Genomic DNA, 19105 nt, shown 5'->3' with positions numbered 1-19105 from the left:
TTCAATTCCAGCCTGGCTCTCTTACCAATCCATCCCTGCCAGACTGTCAAGCAAGAGAACCAGAGGTTATCAACATCATTTACTTGCCACTGTTTTCTAAGGGTAAATTCAGCGTGCATCTTAGAGGCAGAGGAAGAGGACTCTGGAGCCCTCTAAGGAATAGTATTGTAATTCTGAAGCGATGGCACTGGCTAATTAGCAACTTTAACAAAATCTCACCTCCAGCCCCTTTCTGTATTTTTCTCCAATTATGCAGTACAACAGGAGTCTGCAAGAAGGGGTGGGGAGGGAGCTGTACATAGTTGCTGCAGGATTATAAAAACCCCAACAAACAAAAACTGCAGCAATAAATAAAAACCCTAATTTGTATCCCTTATGAAGACATGCAGTATATTTTGCAAATAAGGACTAATTAGCTCAAAGGATACTGAACTGGGACAGACCCATTGGCCTAGTCCTGGTCCTCTATTCAGAAGTAAATGTTTCCATTACTGAATTAAGGGATTTACGACTCCTAAATATCATCATTCCTTTAAATATAAAGAGACATTTTCTTGAGTTTTTGCTGTGTGAAAGCTCTCTTCACTATAGCAGCTTGGGGTTGTAATATCTTCTCATACATATCAAGCAAAGCACCAAGCACTCTGCTTCTCACAAAAAGAATAATCACTCTAACATGAGAAGGCACAAAACACTTAATTGCTGCTGTCCTCAAAAGAGTTTTTCTCCATCTCAGGAATTTTTTACTTTATTTTTCCTTCTCTGTGGTATTGGAGACTCTTCCATTGAACCCATCTAGTCATTTTTCACTGGAATCAGAGTACTTTCCAAAGGCTGTAAAATCACAGTATTTTACAAATGCTATAAAATCTCACAGAATTTTACAAATGCCATAAATGTGACCACGCAAAGAGTGAAAAATGTTCAAAGGGCAGCTCCATCTCTACTAAATAACTGTGGCAGCTCCAGCTCAACGTAGCAATGTAAAGTATGGGTGATGACACCAACAAATGCTCTATACCAATGTTTAAAAGAGCAGCTATAAAAAAAACCCTAGAAAGCCATGATAAAATGTAGAGATTCAGCCAGTGGCTATATGCAAAATATATATTTACTGTACAAACAGACTGGGCTTCAGACTACAGCTAATAAAATAACTGATTTACCTGCCTACAGTTTCCAGTGTCACCTGCAGGCTTCATCTGGGCTCTGTTCCAAGAAGTGATGGAAAGAGTTGTCTAGTACTAGGGAAGAAAATTCGTATGAACATGTGCATTACTTTGGTTCATCTTTATTTCCTCCTTCCACCTCATGAGGAAAAATTGCCTGCAAAAATCTGCTTTTAAACCACTGAATACTATGTGAGTTTTTATGATGCCCAGAAGAGGTACATGAAACAATCTTAATCCCTTATTGACTGTGGGTCTCTTTATATAGTTAAAAAATACCAGAATAGTGCCCACGGCTGGTGCCCTATTAGCCCTGCTTAGTTATGCTACTGTGTCTAAATGCCCTGAGTAAGGTAGGCAGACAAGGTTCCTTGGGTGAATTTGATATCTTTTATTAGACCAACCCAAATGGTTGGAGAATAGTTATTAAGCAAGCTTTCGGGTTCAAAAACCCTTCGTCAGGCTAAGGAAGCTTCAGCAGTTGGTGTGTGCTCTTCCTGGATGGAACGAAAAGCAGGAAGAGCACACACCAACTGCTGAAACTTCCTTAGCCTGACGAAGGGTTTTTGAACCCGAAAGCTTGCTTAATAACTATTCTCCAACCATTTGGGTTGATCTAATAAAAGATATCAAATTCACCCAAGGAACCTTGTCTGCCTATGTCCTTAGACCAACACGGCTACAACCTAAACCCCTGAGTAACATAGGGCACCAAAATAGCAGCTAGCCCAGCCACTGCCTCTGCCCAGGGTGCACTGCAAAACTGCCCGGCTATGCCTCAATGCCTCCAATGAGATGAGGGCCACAGGATGAGATTTGGTCTAAACTACAGAGTTCTCAAACTCCCCTTGAGTTATGTGTTGGCACCCAAAGCTGCTCTGCAATAACAGAACTTCTTCCTGCCAGCAGTGACACTTCTCCAGACAAAAGAAGCTTCTGATGCCTCCCAGCAACTGGCAGAAGAAGAATGGAGACATGCCTGCACCTTCTTCTCAGGGGCAGATTAAGATTCACTGGGGCCCTGTGCTGGACCTCACCCCTGCATGGCATGGGCCCTCTCTCCCCTCCCCTGCCCCGACTTCCGCTCTGCCCCACAGCCATGGGCTCCATCCCTGGCCGGCATATCAGAAGCAGCAGCTGGAGTGGGAAATGCTAACCCCCAGGCCCAGCCCAGGAGCCACGGCTGCCCCCACCCACAGGTTTGCTCTGGAGCCAGCACTGTGGGTGCAGAGCCACTGCCTGCTGGGTGCATGTGGCGTGGACCAAGATCCAGGGGAAGCCTCTTGTCCCACTGTGGCTTAGTCTGGCTGCAGTGGTGCCCAGCAAATGGCACCCAGCAGCCATAGCCAGTCACATCGCACATGTCCAGCCTGGCCCAGCTGCTGGTTTCATTCATGCCGAGGCAGGGACTCCTGGGCCTGGGCCCAGCTGGCCTGTGCATTAATCTGCCTATGCTTCTTCTGGATACCACAGACCTTTCAGCAGCTGTGACTTGATAGGGTATATTTTGTCCCTCCCAGACAACACCTATAGTGGATCCACGCAGAGCTCCGGGAAACAAGTAGATGTGAACACACTCTGATAGCCTCTGTGTGTCAGCTGCTGTTTCAGTGGCACAAGCAACTGAGTCTAGGCAGGGCCCAAGGCACACTGTTCATGCTAAATGTCATTCCACAGTAAGATTGTGCAACATTTCTGCTTCTCTTGGCCCCACTTGCTTTTGGGTGGCTAAACTCCACCCCAGTATAAGCAGCCAGTTCAGTGACTATGCACCACCTAAGAAAGCACTGTTTTGACAGTTTCTGTGGGGCTAAGTACAGACAGTCAAAAAGCCCAAGGCTCAATTCAATCTTCACAGGTTAGTCTAAGCTGCATAGATTGAACGAATAAGGCTAGGGACAGACATTACACATAAACCAGTTTAAGTGATCAGAAACTGGTTTTAACCTGTAACAGAACAGAAATTCAGGGCACATAAACCACTTTCAAAATGGCTGAAACTGGTTTAAGATAAACCTGGTTGAATGTAGTATCAGACTTGACTGATTTAGGTCAAACTGGTTTATGGAACTTCTGTCCCAGACCTTCCTGGATTCAGTTAACTCGCAGTCCCCCAGCATCCCAGGATGCTATGCAGCCCTGGGCTGGGCTGTCTGCTGCAGTGGAGCAGGGTTGACCCACCCCTCTCCTCCCTGGCCAGAGCATTATCACTGCTCTGGCTGGCTGAGAAGGGGGTGTGGGTGGGAAATCCTCCTCTGGAGTGCCCCCCTCACTGCTCCAGCAGCAGGACTGGGAGGTATGGCCAGATGCTGGTAGCCTGAGGGGAACTGGGAAATTAATCCCCGCTCCCTCCTTCAGGGAACCTCAGCCAGGGTCTCTCCCACTCACTGCTCAGTCAGCAAGAGCAGGGGCATGGCCAGACCCTGGCCCTGGGCTTGAGGCAAAGGGGTCAAAGGAGCTTCCCCCCTTCCTCCCCTGCTTTGCCTCAGGCCTGGAGCCAGGGGTCTGGCCATGCTCTCACTACTTGACCCTTAGGTACCAGCCAGAGGCTGGGGTTTGGCCATGCTCCCCCCACACCCCGAAATCCTGGCAAGGGCTGCTTCCTCCCTCCCCCTTCAGGAACAGCCTGGCTGGGGTCCCTGCAGGCCAGGGTGGGGGTTTAAACCACTCCCCAATCATACTCAGCCTGCCAGGACTTGGCCTTGCCCACCCCCCATCCAGCACAGCTTCCCTCCAGCCTTCTGGCCACTGAGGAAGGGAAGGCAAGGCAAGGCAAGGCTTGCTCTAGTGCCCCTCAGTTTCTAGCCTGAGCCACTTCAGGCATGTAGATACATTTCCAGAAGCAAAAGTGAATGTCTATTCACTTGCTTGTCAGTTTAATCTATGCAGGTTCAACTAACCTGCAAAGATTGAATCGATTCAGGCTCAGGTGTTTTGAATGTCTGTACTTAGCTCTTCACAGGTTGGTCTAAGCTGCATAGATTGGACAATACATGAGTGAACAGACATTCACTTTTGATTCTGGAAATGCAGCCATATGCCTGCAGTGGTCCAGGCCACAAGTCAAGGGGTGCTAGATCATGCCTCCCTGCTCCACTGGACCATACAGCTTGGGCCATGGCTAGCCCACCAACCCTGTGAGAAGGGGTTTGAGGAGGAGGTGCAAAGCATCCTGGGTTGCTGGTGGGAGTGTGAGTTAACTTGGCTTTGGAGAGGCTCTGGGACAGAAGTTCAATAAATCCATTTAACTTAAATCAATTAAGTCTGATACTATATCCATCCAGGTTTATCTTTAAAGGGTTTGGGCCATTTTGAAAGCAATTTATGTGCACTGAACTTCTGTTGTGTTACAGATTTGAACTGGTTTCTGCTCCCTTATACCGATTTATGTGTAATTTCGGTTTCTAGCCTGGGTGTTAAGTAGCATATATAAGTTTTATGTCTGTTGTCTGGAGAAAGCTAAATTTTACCAGATATAATTGAAAAGCCAGCAGCAAGAACTTTGCAAATGTATAGACCACTGTGTGAAAGTACTGTAAAGAAGGCCGAAGGCCTCTTTCCATGGGGTGTCCTTCAGGACCTTGCTCATGTCCTACCAGATTAGTCTCTCACACATTTCCAGCCAGGGAGTATGCATCAGAAACCCCCTTGACAAGTTGATGAGTTGAAGAAAGACATCACTTCTCCAGAGAAGACTGGAACCCATCCCATATCCATACCCAAGGGATGTGGGGTTCATGTGTAACCATTTCAGGTGCCTAATTTCTGTTATTCCAAAAATACCTGGCTGAAAGCAACTGAAGACACTCCATTCTATTGATCTCTTCTTTTTTTTTTTAATCTGTCTTCACTGGACTTCTTTGGTGTATTGCCCCCTTTATTTATGGTAGCATTTCACCCAGAAAGAGAGCTTCAGACATCTATGAGAGTTCCTGATTTGCTAGTTCTTAACTCTGCTGAGAGTCTCAAATACCAGTCTCTTCAGAAGGAACAAAACCCAGGACATACCAAGACATCTTCTATTCTTCATTGGTGCTAACTTTTCAGACTATCCAAATGCTGGATTCCCTCCCCATGCTCCTCCTAACCACTTAGCCACTTCTGCACAGCTGAGCAGGCATGAATTACTTTGCCAGATGGAGAAAATGTCTTCCCCAGCTGTACCCTCTGCCTTCTGATCACTTCACTGCTCATGCACATTGACCAGCTGACTGCAACCTACAACTTCCTACCTTATTAAACCACAAGGCTAGTTGCTGCTCAACTTCTCTCCATAAAAAAAAGCTTCTTCTCCTAAGAAAATAATTTAAACAGCTGCAACCCGCTGAGCCATTTGCAGCTTTTTACAGAGCCTCCTGGAAGTCAATGAGTTCCCAGCTGTAAATATGCCTCTGACATTTCAAACTGAGTCTCTTGGGAATAATGAGGAGTTAACAAAAAGCAGGGGGGGAAAGGCAGAAGAGAGGCAGTTCATGACTTGGGGAACCTAAGTAAAAGCAAAGACTTATTCTTTCATACTGGTCTTGCTGAGCCAGGCTTTGCTTGTTTGCGGGGGCTTTTTTCCCCCTTCTTGTTTTAAAACTTGGACACTTTGACAGATACTTCTTATATATTTCCATCCTATGGTGTATTAAATCTTGCTGTAGAAGCAGCTATGAGTCCTTTCAAGGGATTATTTCTTTCATTCTCACACCTGGTCATCTGGAAATCTGAGAGGAAAAAGCAGCATTCTCCACTGGCTCTGTGATTAAAATGATTTATCTTGCCATGTCCTGAAGCAGTTGTGAAGCATCCCAATGAACCACACACCACCACCCTGCATTAAGCATGAATGCTAGAACTAGGCACTGGCCAGTTCACAAGCAATTTCCTGCAAACATTTTCTTCTTTTGGTTCATGGTGATTTTAAACCTCCTGAATTTTACTTTGAGGCTAGTAAAAGCCTGAAACTCAAGGTCAAACTTGGATGAAACTCCACACTGGGTAGAGACCAGGTCAGTTCCATTCTGTGGCCTGATGGTCTCATGAATGAGAACATGAGGCACACATTCATTAAATAAAGGAGCTACATCTGTTTTTATAGCAGAAAGAAAGGTTCAGGGACAGCTCCCTTGATGCAGCTGGGCTTTGCAGTTATATGCAGGTATTTTTCCTCCCTTGGATAGGAAGAATAAACCCCACCCTGAACATCTTCCTCACAATGACTTCTTGCACTGGGAAAAGAAGTCCATTTTACACTGGAAGAACCATAGCTTTTGGGAGCTGTGCACTCAAGTGTGCACACAAGCTATAAAACATGCACACATTCCCAATGAGAGAGCACAAAACGGTTACAATAAAGTTACTGGTGTAAGCAAAACTATTACTTGGCCAACACTTACCAAAGAGCTTGTTAAAGTTCACAGAGTTCTCAGCCAATCTAGCCCAAGCTTCAAACTTGTAGCAGTTGGAAATAGTCATGGAGAAGAAATGGTGTAATGATTAGTGTTGTAGCCTAGAACTTGAGAGACATGGGCTTAATTCCTTGTTCTTCCATAGACTTGTTGTGTGATCTTGGGAAAGTCTCTGCTGCTCAGTTCCCCATTTTGAAAGGTGATAATAGCACTGCTTTGCCTCCCAGACATTAAAGCCAGTGAAGTGCCCACATAAAATGGTAATGATGGCACAATGCTTTACATAGATTCTGGGCCACCTGCAATGTTGGTGCTAAGGAACTCTACAAACACCAGGCTGGTGGTTATAAAAATGTATAATTTCTTAAAATTAAACTCAAAGGGTAAATTATACTGGATGTCATGGGAACAAAAACATTCCAGGATTTACTCAAGTACAGAAATACTGGCTCTGAGGAGATGGAGTGCAACCTGCTCTCTCTGCCTCCCATGGACCTAGTTGCCTCCCTTGATTTTGGTGTGTTTGGAAGTCTAGATATTCAGAATTCCTGAAACCTTTGAGACTAGACATAAAGCAGAGAGTAAAAGATCCAGAAACACGGCAAGGGGGTCCCCCCACTCCACAACTTTGGCCATGCCGTGCATGCACAGTGAGCTCTGAGCTCATGATTTGATAAGCGCAGACTTTTGCTGCGCTTGGGGCATGGTCTGGTCTGAGCCCCTGCTTCCAAGCAGCTCTGGCGCCCATGGGGTGAGCACGGCTGCTGTTGCCCTTCCTCTCCCTGCACCCCCGGCCCAGCAGCACATACCCTCTGGGCTCGAAAGCAGGGTCATTGAGCAGACCCTATGCTCAGACCTCATGTCCAGCACAGCCAGAAATGGTGCAATCACACCACCACACCCCCTGTGGATCTGCCCCAAGGAACTGATATTGCTTGGGCTTATGTCTACAATGCAAACTTGAGGCGAACTTGGAAGTCTGGCACTTTGCAGTGTGATGATTTATTTCACTGTTGTGTAACTCAGGGAAAAGTTGGCCTAGAAATTCTCTTTTGTCTGTCTGGTTGGGTTTTTTGTTTGTTTGCTTGTTTTGTTTTTTTTTAAATGAGGAGGGATTTTTTTTAAGCTTCTTTATCAGAGTTCTTGACAACTGGTTCTGTGCTAGTGGGTTGTGTCCATGGTGTATGAAACTGAGCTGAAGAGGGTCATACAGTTCTAGCCAAACTATGTTCAGCATTAGGCAACTTGCAGCTGTTTTCACCAATGAGTTAATTCTATACTATGGGCAAGCCCTTAAACATGCAGTGCCCAACAGCTTTTCTTAAACCATAGTCAGTGAAGAAAAGGAGGCCAATATACATAACACCAACTTTCCAGCATTTGGTAGTAGTTCAAAGCATGCTGCTTTTTTCTCTTCTTGCCATTAATTACGCTCATGTTTTGACTACACAGCACCATAGAGATGTGCCTGCCTGGAGCTTTCTAGATAGAGATATGCTTTGCCCAACCTGTCAAACCCTCTATGAAAGGATCATTCATTGATATCACTGGGAGTCCCTTATCCAGATGGTTTGCAAGATCCAAGCCCTATCCTAAGCTGAGTCATGCACCGTGCAAAGGAATAAGAAGGTATCTAAAACAGGGCTCTTTCTTCCCTAGCACATGCTGCCTGTGCTGTAGGTCAGGAAGCAGAGACATGAAATAGATGCACAATGCCCTACTCTGTGCAGATGGGTATCACCCTGGGCTGGTGCAGAAGGATGGGCTACGCCAGGGCTTTCAGCACAGCAACAAAGGGTCACACAGTGGTTGCAGGACAGGTGGCTGATAATGTGGGTACCAAGAAAATTAGCCAGCCTGCTGCTGAAGGCATATTTGCACCTTATAGACCAATTAAATCCATAAGCAGTGGGAGCAAATATTATCTGGGGGAGGGTCGGGTCTGGGCAGTGTGGTTCATGCCCACCTGACCCTCACCCCTCCCTCCCTCAGGGCCGTTGTGGGGGCCAGCACACACTGATGCTGTATGTGTGGCAGCAGCGGAACATGCAGCGGGGGTGCTGGGTGCAGTGCTACGATGGTGGGGAATGGAGGTGGTGCTGTTGCTGGCCACCGCAAAATTAGTTTGGGGGAGCCACCCCATTAACTCCTCCAACCTTCTGCCACTTATGATGAAATCAGATGTATAGTATAAGCTTTCGTGAGCCCAAGTTCACTTCTGCTTGGGTTCTCACATGCTTAGGCTATACATCTCTAATTTAGTTAGTCTATAGGGTGCAAACCTACCCTGCCTTCTGCCTCACTTCAGACTAACATGACTAACTACCTCTCTCTGTTGATCTGTCTACAGGTTACTTCCTAGGAACAAAGGGGAAAAACACACCACACTGTATTCCCAGCCCTCTGGGCTCCTGATGTAGCATGATTTTTGTCTGCTCAGTACTCAGCTGAGGCTGCAAGTGAGCAGTCTAACCATTGCTGAAAAGTTTCCTTTGAGTGAGCAGTGTGCAGAGCACCAGACTAATGATTGGGACCAGCCTAAAAGAAACCATACCTCCCCTTCTCAGAGAAGGCATGGCAGAGCAGCACCTTCTCAAGGAATCATCTAGAACCATTTCTAATGAGAGGGACCAATCTAGTGCTGACATTGGTGAGTGGCACAGTTAAGATTAACCCATGTTTGAGGTTCATCAGCAGTGCCATTTAATTAGGCAATATGACCTGTAAAAAGTAAGTACCTTCTGTATGGTAGGGTATATATGGCACCTAAACTCCAACTCTGCCTGCTCTCTCAGGGAAACCACTCCCACTGCAAATTCCTGACAGCCCCATCCTCCCTTCTCCAACGGGAAGGCAGCTCTCCAACAGTAAAAACAAAGTTGTAGGCATATCATCAGAGAGAAGTAGTAAATCATGTTAGTCTCAAACAGAAGGCAGAGTAGGTTTGTACCTTATGGACTGACTAAATCAGAGATATATAGCCTAAGTCTTTGTGAGCTGGAGCAGAAGTGAGCTTGGGCTATGTAAAACTTATACTATACATCTCTGATTTAGTTAATCTATAAGGTACAATTTTACCCTGCCTTTGTCATATCAGCAGCCTGAGAGGCAGGCAAGCTGGCTAACTGTCTTGGCATCCGCCTTATCAGCCACCTGTGCTGTAACCGCTGCATGACCCTTTGCTGCTCTCCTGCAAGCACAGTAAGGGGAGGGGCCAGTCCCACTATCTCTGTAAGACCATCAAGTCATTTAGCAGTAATTAGAATCCTAACCAATTAAAATCATTTACATTTCCTGAGCAATTATGTGATGGTTCTTATCAACCTCAGAGCTCCAAGATGTTGTTTGAAGGAGGCAATAATCCAAGGCTGGGTGCTGGCAGTACTGCATGGTGGGGAAGAGTTGAGTAAGGAAATATGGCACCCTAGGTGAAAAGGTCTCACTGGAACCCCCTGCCTCTCACCTCCATTTCACAGGAAAATGAGGGATTCCAACACCTTAGGACTCCCCGCCCCAAGTAAAAGAAACCTCCAGCTCAGTGAATAGCCGCAACCTGGGTTTCAAGCTCCATCTGCAAATGATCCCATAAGAGCACTCCTCATTGGCCTGCTCCTCCACCTCTCAGCTGAACACAGTCCTTGTTCTAAGAGTGGGAAATGCCATTTAGATCTCGCCTGAAGAAAGCACTAAATGATGTATTGTCAAGGACTGACTTCTGGTACCAGTGGTGAGAGCAGTGGCAACCAATGACTTAATACTCTATAATTGATATGGTTCCCTGAGAAGCTGCAAAGTTGGCTTATCCCCCTAAATGAGATGAAAGGCAACTACTGTAAGGTAATGAGCCAAGGCTTTTTTGTGACAACTTTTACTGGACCAACTGTACAGGTGAGAGAACTGTTGGACAAACTTTTGGGCATCAGGTGCCTTTCTTCAGGGCAGAAGGGCCTTTAAAGTTGATGCTGATACAGCAAAATTAAGGTGCAAGTATAGCACATGTGTACCCAGGCTAGTACAATATAGGATGTGCTAGTGACCAAACCAGGTACTCCGGGGTCCCTGTAGACTCAGAGCTTGCACTCTGGTTGTTGGCATGTGGTCAAGCCCATGCTGCTGCCTCTTTGCTGCTATTATTGCTAGAGCTAACTAGACTAAGCTGGCACATGAACACCAGCACATGCCATGCTCACACTTCCCTTTCACTGTGTAGACATACCCAAAATACCACTGGGTGCCTGTGCACACCTTGTTACACTTCAATTTCCATTAAACGCTGCTGCTTAGAAAGAGAACAGTTCTGCAGAATTTTGAAAATAGACCAAAAGCCAATTAAAACATGCCTTCCTAAAAGGATTCTTGCTGATGGGTCTATTCCATTTGAGCATAACATCCACAGTCACAGCACAGGGGATGCAAAATATAAAGAATATAAACTTTAATGCTTTGGGACAGAGACCAGCCACTAAGTGACAGGTGGCATGTTTACACAAGACTCTGACTGAGCAGTAGCCCAGTGCAGTAGCATCGCATGACAAAAAACATGTAGTATTAGGCAGTAGTACTAGGCTACTGCATAACAGTCACAAAAAAGGTGTTCACTGGCACTACTGAGCAGTAACTCAGGTTACTGCTCATTTTTTCACCACTTGATACAAAGTACTAAACAAATGCACAGCAACCACCTGTCGCGCAGTACCATCTCATGTAGATGGACAGAAAGAAACTATTCCTGCAGAATGATTACTGTCTCTCTCAAAGAGCTGTATGCCTTCCTCTGTACTTAAACATCTGGTACAGGTAATTGCTGGAGAGGGATGTAGCTGTAGCCTGACTTGACATGGAAATTACCTTTTTTACTAACTAAAGCACCTGACAAACATGAGGATGAGATATTGAGTAGAGCATACTTTTCTTAACTAACCTGCTAGGCTTGTCTATGCCTTGTGTCTGCCTAGGTCAGTGGTTCTCAACATTTTTAGACTCAAGGCACCCCTCAGAAAATGCCAACTCTTAACTTTCACTCATTTTTTGACAATGGAAAGCAGAGCAATTCTGCGGCTACAAAGAACTCAGAAAGACAACAGCTGGGTACACTGTTTCCAACACAATGAATTCCTATTTGAAATCTCTTAGTTTATCTTGTAAATCCTGTCCATGTGCTGGCACACCTAAAAGTGCTAATACTGTGTGGCACTCCACCCTGCATCACCCTTGAAAAGATCTCACAGCACCTCAGGGTGCCATGGCACCCTTGTTGAGAATCACTGGTGTAGACAGAGGTTAAAGATCTCATGGCAGTTGACAAAAATAGTAAGCAATAACCTCACTATCCTGTCCAGTACTTCCAATCTCAGTATACAGGTTCTAATGTCCAAGGTGATAAGGAAACTATTGCTGAGCTTGTAACGGCTGCTGATCCATTTGCCTGCACAGTCACCATACTGTCAACAGCTCGCTCCCCATTTCATGATATCCCTGGAGAGAGCTGAAGTGTGTGTGAAAGATGCAACCAAATACTAATCAGTTTGATTCCGCGCTAAATTTGTTATCCAAACATTTTCCATGAGTGCACTGGTTATTGAGCCCAATATTGCTTCCTGGATGTTTTCATAAAGCCGCAGGAACTTTATTACCATGATTGTTATTCCATTAGTGCTGACCCCAGGACTGAATGAGCTGAGAGGCTGCCCACAGGACTCAGGCTATCAAGGATTCCCAGGGGAGGTGTAGACTTTGCTAAAGGCTAAAATCTTATTGTTGAGATTATATTCAATGTGGCTGCCTTCACTCCTCTTTTTTTTCCCAGATGTATCTCAGGGCTCCCAGCTGCATTGAGAAATCTTGTCACCACCTGAAGACTGGCCCTGAACCAAACAGAGGTGTCTGTGAGAGTGAGAGCAAGTGAAGCCAGACAGGAAAACTGAGAGTGAATTAGTACCAGGAAGTGCCTGGCACTGGAAATGGTCAGATTCCAGACCAGGGTTTTTGCTGTTTTCTGTTTGGATTTGCAGATGTACTGCACACTCAGAGTCTCCAGTGAAGCCAATGGGAGCTGTGTTGTGAATATGGAAAGCACTATAGAATGCTGTTTTCAGAAAAATTAGACACTCAAATTGGGCACCCAAAATTGGGCAGTAGCAGCGCTGCGGGTCACCAGGAACAACATGAGAGTCAATGCCAAGAACAAACCCAAGGCCAGTGGGGTGTGAGCAGCGGGCGCCAAGCTGGGGGGTGCCACGGCCAAGCCCCGCCTGCTGCCCTGCAGGGCCCTGGGGGACATCAGCAACCACGTATGCGAGGAGCCTCAGCCTAAAGCTGCCCTCAAGAAGGAAGTCAAGCCCATGGCTGAGGACAAGCCTGCTGCCAGGAAAGCTACAAAAGCTATGGAGGGCACTGCTGAGCCTCTGAAGGAAGAGGAGCAGGTCCAGGATCCTGCCAAGTTGGAGCCTCCGTCTCCAACCACAATGGAAACATCTGGATGCATACCAGTGGAGGAAATACTATGTCAAGCCTTTTCTGATGTGTTGCTTGGATGTAGATGCAGATGATGGTTCTGACGCAAATCTCTGCAGTGAACATGTGAAACACATCTACAAATACCTGACAGTTCTTGAGGAACAACAAGCTATCAGACCAAAATTCCTGTTGGGCAAACAAGTCACTGGAAATAGGCATGCTATACTCATTGACTGGCTTGTGCAGGTGCAAATGGAAATCAGACTGCTGCAAGAGACCATGTACTTGACAGTTGCTATCATAGACCGTTTTTTGCAGAACAACATCGTGCCCAAGAAGACTCTGCAGCTGGTTGGGGTCACAGTCATGTTTGTTGCCAGCAAATATGAATATGAAGACATTAGCGGGCACTTTTATATACTGGTATCTCTCTCTGAGCCTCAGTTCTCCACCTGTAAAATTGGGAAAATTCCCTCTCATATAACGGTGATGTCATGAAATAAGCTGTTTGCTTATTTCAATGAGATACCATAGTAGAAGCACCACAGAAAAGCCCATAAAGAAATGGGTAATGCTGTTCTTAGAGCAGAGGTTGAATAGTAAATAGTAATTGAAGCAATGAACCACACTTTGAATGAGGAGAAATTAAAATATTCAAGAGCTGCTTTTTCACTGAGCATTGTCCATCCTGTGCAATGAATAGGGCAGGGTCTCATGTAAAAAATGTATGAAACTTAAGATAGTTTCATAATGCTTATGCACAGAAGGCGTGAAACCCTGGTATATCCTAACTTTTTCAGCACTTGACTCTGTAACCTTTAGATTCTTTTAATCATGGGTGGTTTTTATTTGTATGCATAGGTGGGGGGGATGTACATAATCATTCATACTGAACTCTCAGAAAAGAATTTGACCTGTTGGGATATGTAATGAGAAAACTGGCTCTATAGATGCAGGGAGACCAGTGGATCTTGCACACCTTGATTTTAGCAAGGCTTTTAATACAGTCTCCCACAACATTCTCGCCAGCAAGCTAAGGAAGTACAGGCTGGATGAGTGGACTGGAAGGTGGATTGAAAACTGGCTGGACCATCAGGTAGTAATCCATGGCTTGATGTCTAGGTGGCAGCTGGTATCAAGTGGAGTGTCCTAGCAGTTGGTCCTGGGGCTGATTTTGTTCAATGTCTTTATCAACAACCTGGGAGATGGCATGGAGTGCACCCTCAGCAAGTTTGCAGATAGCACCAAGCTGGGGGGAATAGTAGGTATGTTGGAGGGTAGGGCTAGGATTCGGTGACCTAGACAGTTTAGAGGATTGGACCAAAAGAAATCTCATGAGGTTCAATAAGGACAAGTGCAAAGTCCCGCACTTAGGACGGAAGAATCCCATGCACCGCTACAGGCTTGGGGGCTGACTGGCTTGGCAGCAGCTCTGCAGAAAAGGACCTGGGGGTTACAGTGTACAATAAGCTGAATATGAGCCAACAGTGTGCCCTTGTTACAAAGAAGGCTAGCAGCATACTGGGCTGCATTGGTAGGTGTGCTGCCAGCAGGTCAAGGGAAGTGTTTATTCCCCTCTATCCAGCATTGGTAAGGCCACATCTGGAGTACTATGTTCAGTTTTGGGCCCCCCACTACAGAAAGGATGTGGACAAATTGGAGAGAGTCCAGCAGAGGGTGACAAAAATGGTGAGGGGGCTGGGACACGTGGTTTGTGAGGAAAAACTGAAGGAACTGGGCTTATTTAGCCTAGAGAAAAAGAGACTGAGAGGGGACTTAATAGCAGCCTTCAACTACCTGAAGGGTGGTTTGAAAGAAGATGGAGCTGAACTGTTCTCAGTGGTGGCGGATGAAAGAACAAGGAGCAATGGTCTCAAATTGCAGCAAGGGAAGTTTAGGTTAGATATTAGGAAGAATTTTCTCACCAGGAGGATAGTAAAACACTGGAACAGGTTACCCAGAGAGGTGGTGGAAGGTCCATCCTTGGAGGTTTCAAAACCCAACTAAACAAAGATTTGGCTGGGATGATCTAGTTGGGGATGGTTCTGCTCTGAGCAGGGGTTTGGATTAGATGGCCTCCTGAGGTCCCTTCCAAGGTCCTAATTTTCTATGATTCTATGATATGGGAGCAGTTTAAGACTTTTGTTGAGAAGCCCTTCTTTTCTCTGACCCATATCCCCATTGACCCAGCTCCTCTTCCTGCTAATTCCTGATCTGTCCTCGAAGAATGGGTTCAGCAAAGAAAAGCAACTCATACTGGGAGGTCAGGCTGAAAGCAAGAAAGAAATGTCATGGACTATAAAGGGAGAGGAGAAGAAAAATGGCAGGGGGGGAAGACAGACAGGGAGAAGTAGTTTAGAGGAGATGAAAATTTGTTCCATGTTTAACAGTCCTTGCAACAAAAGTTTCCATGGATCTTTAAAAATGATTCTTTTTGTTAAAAAGAGAGAGAGAGAGAGAGAGATTGGGCAGGTGAGATATTTAACAAGAAAATCCTATTACAAGTTTGTTCTCCCCCATTGAACATAATAGAAGAAAAGATATCTTACTTTCAAAGTTATGAGTTCCCAACTATGCACATGAAACAAATGATGCATCATGGTGATATCGTCCAAAGACACAATCAACCAATCAGAATTCAGCTGTGGCCAATCAGGACTCTAACTCATGCTCGAATGCAGAGCAGTACATGGGGGAAATCATACATGTACATGTGCAGAAGGATTTACTGGATTTGGTAGCAGATTAACATTTGTGATATCTGAGGGAGCATAGCAAGGACTCCCAGTTATAAAATGGCAGTCTCTTTCAAGAATAAGGTGTGAAACATGCAGTTAAGATAGGTCTGATATGAGAAATTCCTACAGAGAAGATACTGGGCTAGATGCATCATTGATCTCATCTGATAAATTAGTTCTTACATTCTCAGGGAAAGGGCAGAAGTCTTCAACAGGAGTTTGGTCTCTTCACAAGCATAATTCTGATCATAAAATCATAGAGTAGTAGGGCTGAAAGGGACCTCCAGAAGTCAGCTTGTCCAACCCCCTCCCTAAGGCAGGATCATCCCTGTTCAAACCATACTATACAAATCCTTAATCTAAACTCTTCATCCATCACCCCTGACACAATACAAGACATAACATCCTAACCTGCCACAGGTAAAGCAGAGGAACTACCGCAGCCAATGTCCTGCTTCTATAAATGGTTGTTAATATACACTCAAGAGATCCCAGGTAGAGGGTCACACCCCCATTGCAAAAGACAGCAAAAACACCCACAGTCCATACTATGGGGCAAAACTCCTTCTTGACCCCAACTATGGTGATCGGTCTGACCCTGAAAAGAGTGGCAAGACCCTCTAGCCAGGAACCTCTGGCTTTAAGTCCCAGCAGAAGCACTGGCACAGCCCAGTCAAAATCCCCAGCTTTGACTGCAGCCAACACCTAATGCCTCTGAGGAAGGCTTAAAGATACCCTGATATAGTAAAAAGGGGTGGATTTTTTGTAAGGTTGACAATTGAACAGTTAAGTCAGGACCTGCTAACCTGGCTGGGGCACATGGCTTATGAGGAGAGCTGAGGGAACTGGGCTTATTTAGTCTGTAGAAGAGAAGCCTGAGAAGAGAGTTAATAGCAGCTTTCAACTACCTGAAGAGGGATTCCAAAGAGGATGGAGCTGGACTGTTCTCAGTGGTGAGAGATGACAGAACAAGGAGCAATGGTCTCAAGTTGCAGCAAAGGAAGTTTAGGTTAGACATTAGGAAGAACTTTCTCACTACAGGCACACTCCAAGTCCAGTTGTTTGTTGGTGATGGACCTTAGGCCCTGGGCCCTGGTGTGCTTGGGAGCAGCTGTTGGTGATGAGCCCACAACAGCCTCACCAATGTACTTCTGGCATCAGCCTGTATCCTCACCAACATTAGCAGGCTGATATCCCAAGCACCAATGGGCTTGTCCATGCCATGGCTGCAGCATATCCCAGTTAAGTTGAATTCAAGATTTCCCTGACCACCCACACTCATAAACACATGCCAAATCCAGAAGTATACTGGTGAGGCTGTTGTGGGCTCATCACCAACAGCTGCTCCCAAGCACACCAGGGACCAGGGCCTAAGGTCCTCACCAACAAACATCTGATTTTTAGAGTATTCCTGTAGGCACAAGTTGGCAAGGCATGTGATGGACATACCCAGGGTGTTACAGTAGTATGGCCTGCTTATCTCTGCTTTATTGTGAGATACTTGCCATAATTCAAGGGGGTGGCATTTGGAGGAGGGTGCCTGGGAGTTTCCAAATTAAATTCCATGGGTCAGCCACAAATAAGTCCCCTGATTCAACTGCCAACTTCTCATCTTGAAGGACACAGTGCTATTTGCAAATTGCAAGGGCTCCAAGCAGGGCTACCTCTGCCCCTCCACTCTCTGGCTAGAGCTTCAGCAGAGACTGCAGCTACAGTGGCATCTGCCTGGCTTCCTCCTACTCCCCCACACACCCCTCCCATCTCTCCCTGCTCAAGTAGGGATCCCTACCCCCCAACCCCCCAGCACAGACATACCCAGCATGTGGTGTGCTAGCTAATATTAAGAGGTGTCTGTGTAAGGCAGACAGGACAAAGGCAAACAGGACAGGGTATGCTTAGGGCTTTTTGGAGCTAATCAACAGGTAGCTGTTAATGTCACTCATTCCTTCCTTGGAAAGAGTTAATTAAGAAGAGCTTGAACTAATGAGAGAGGCTTTTGTTTGTTTTTATGGGGTGCTAAATGCTCTGTTATCAACTCCCTGTGTAACTCCCTGCTGTGTAACTAAATGCTCTGCACTGTGAAAGGGAAGGAAGGGCTGTTCTAGCATCCCCCTGCTTCTAGCCTGAGCCACTGCAGGCATGTGCCTGCATTTTTTCAGTCCAGAGAGAATGTCTGTGCAGTTACAAACAAGTTCAGCCTAGCCAGGTTAGACTATCCTGCAAAGATTGAATCAATTCAGGCTCAGGCTTTTTGAATGTCTGTCCTTAGCCTTGGTCTCCTTAACCTGCTAGAAACCAACCAGCACCAGGTCCTAATGATGTATCTGAGTTCTAGTCACCCAACGTATCCTTCCCTGTGAACCCTCATTTGCATTATAGAGCAATAGCAAATCATGCTGCAGCAGGGTCAGCACAAACGGGCTGAGATGGATAATTTTGTGCTGCAGAGTTTAACAGGAATAAAACATGTAGGACACCTGTTTAAAGGAGTTAATTAATGGAGAAGAGGCTACCAGATGAGGTTGACAGTGTTGCAAGACAAAAACAGGAATCTGATGACAGCACGACAAGCAATCCTGAACTTTTTTAAAGAATATTTTGAAGAGCTTCTAAATGTAGAGTATGAAAATGAAGGAAAAGGTGTGAATATCAAATTTCAGAAGTCAAAATAGTAGAGCCTTTGCTAGAGGAAATACAGATTCTCAATAAAAAATACTCAGAAATAATAAGGTATCAGGGATAAACAATCATTCCAGTCAAATGCCTGAAATTTGGATTTGAAGCATTAAAGAACTAACTTCACAAGAAGATTTAAAATATCTTGAGAGAGGAAAGAATGCCTGAATAATGGAAGCAAGCAATAATATGCCCAATTTACAATCAGGTTGATGTACTAGACTGAGTGTAATAATTATCAGGGTATCTCCTTACCATGCACAGAGTAAAAAAATTCTTTTCAACCATTGCTAAACTTATTGCTCCCATATATGCAAGAAATTGTGGAAGATTACTGGTGTGGCTTCAAGAAAGATAGATCAACTTATGATCAGATATTTTCAATGATATTATTGCTGGAAAGAAGTTGTGAAATATGTACGCCACATTGATAGGGACTTCATCAAAGCTTTTGATAGTATTAGAAAAGAGTCACTAGGGTCAATCATGGTGAGGTGTGGAATTCCCAGAAAATGGGTATGCCTTACTAAGATGTGCACTGAAGGATCAAAGAGTTACATGAGAACTGGGGGAATGCTATCAGACTGATGGAAATCAAGAGCAGGTTCAAACAAGGGGATGCACTATCACCAACGCTTTTCAACTTGATGCTTGAAAAAGTCATAAAGATCCA

Source organism: Alligator mississippiensis, chromosome 4 (genome assembly GCF_030867095.1).
Source record: "Alligator mississippiensis isolate rAllMis1 chromosome 4, rAllMis1, whole genome shotgun sequence".
NCBI classification, from domain to species: Eukaryota; Metazoa; Chordata; order Crocodylia; family Alligatoridae; genus Alligator; species Alligator mississippiensis.
This window is presented reverse-complemented; position numbering follows the sequence as displayed.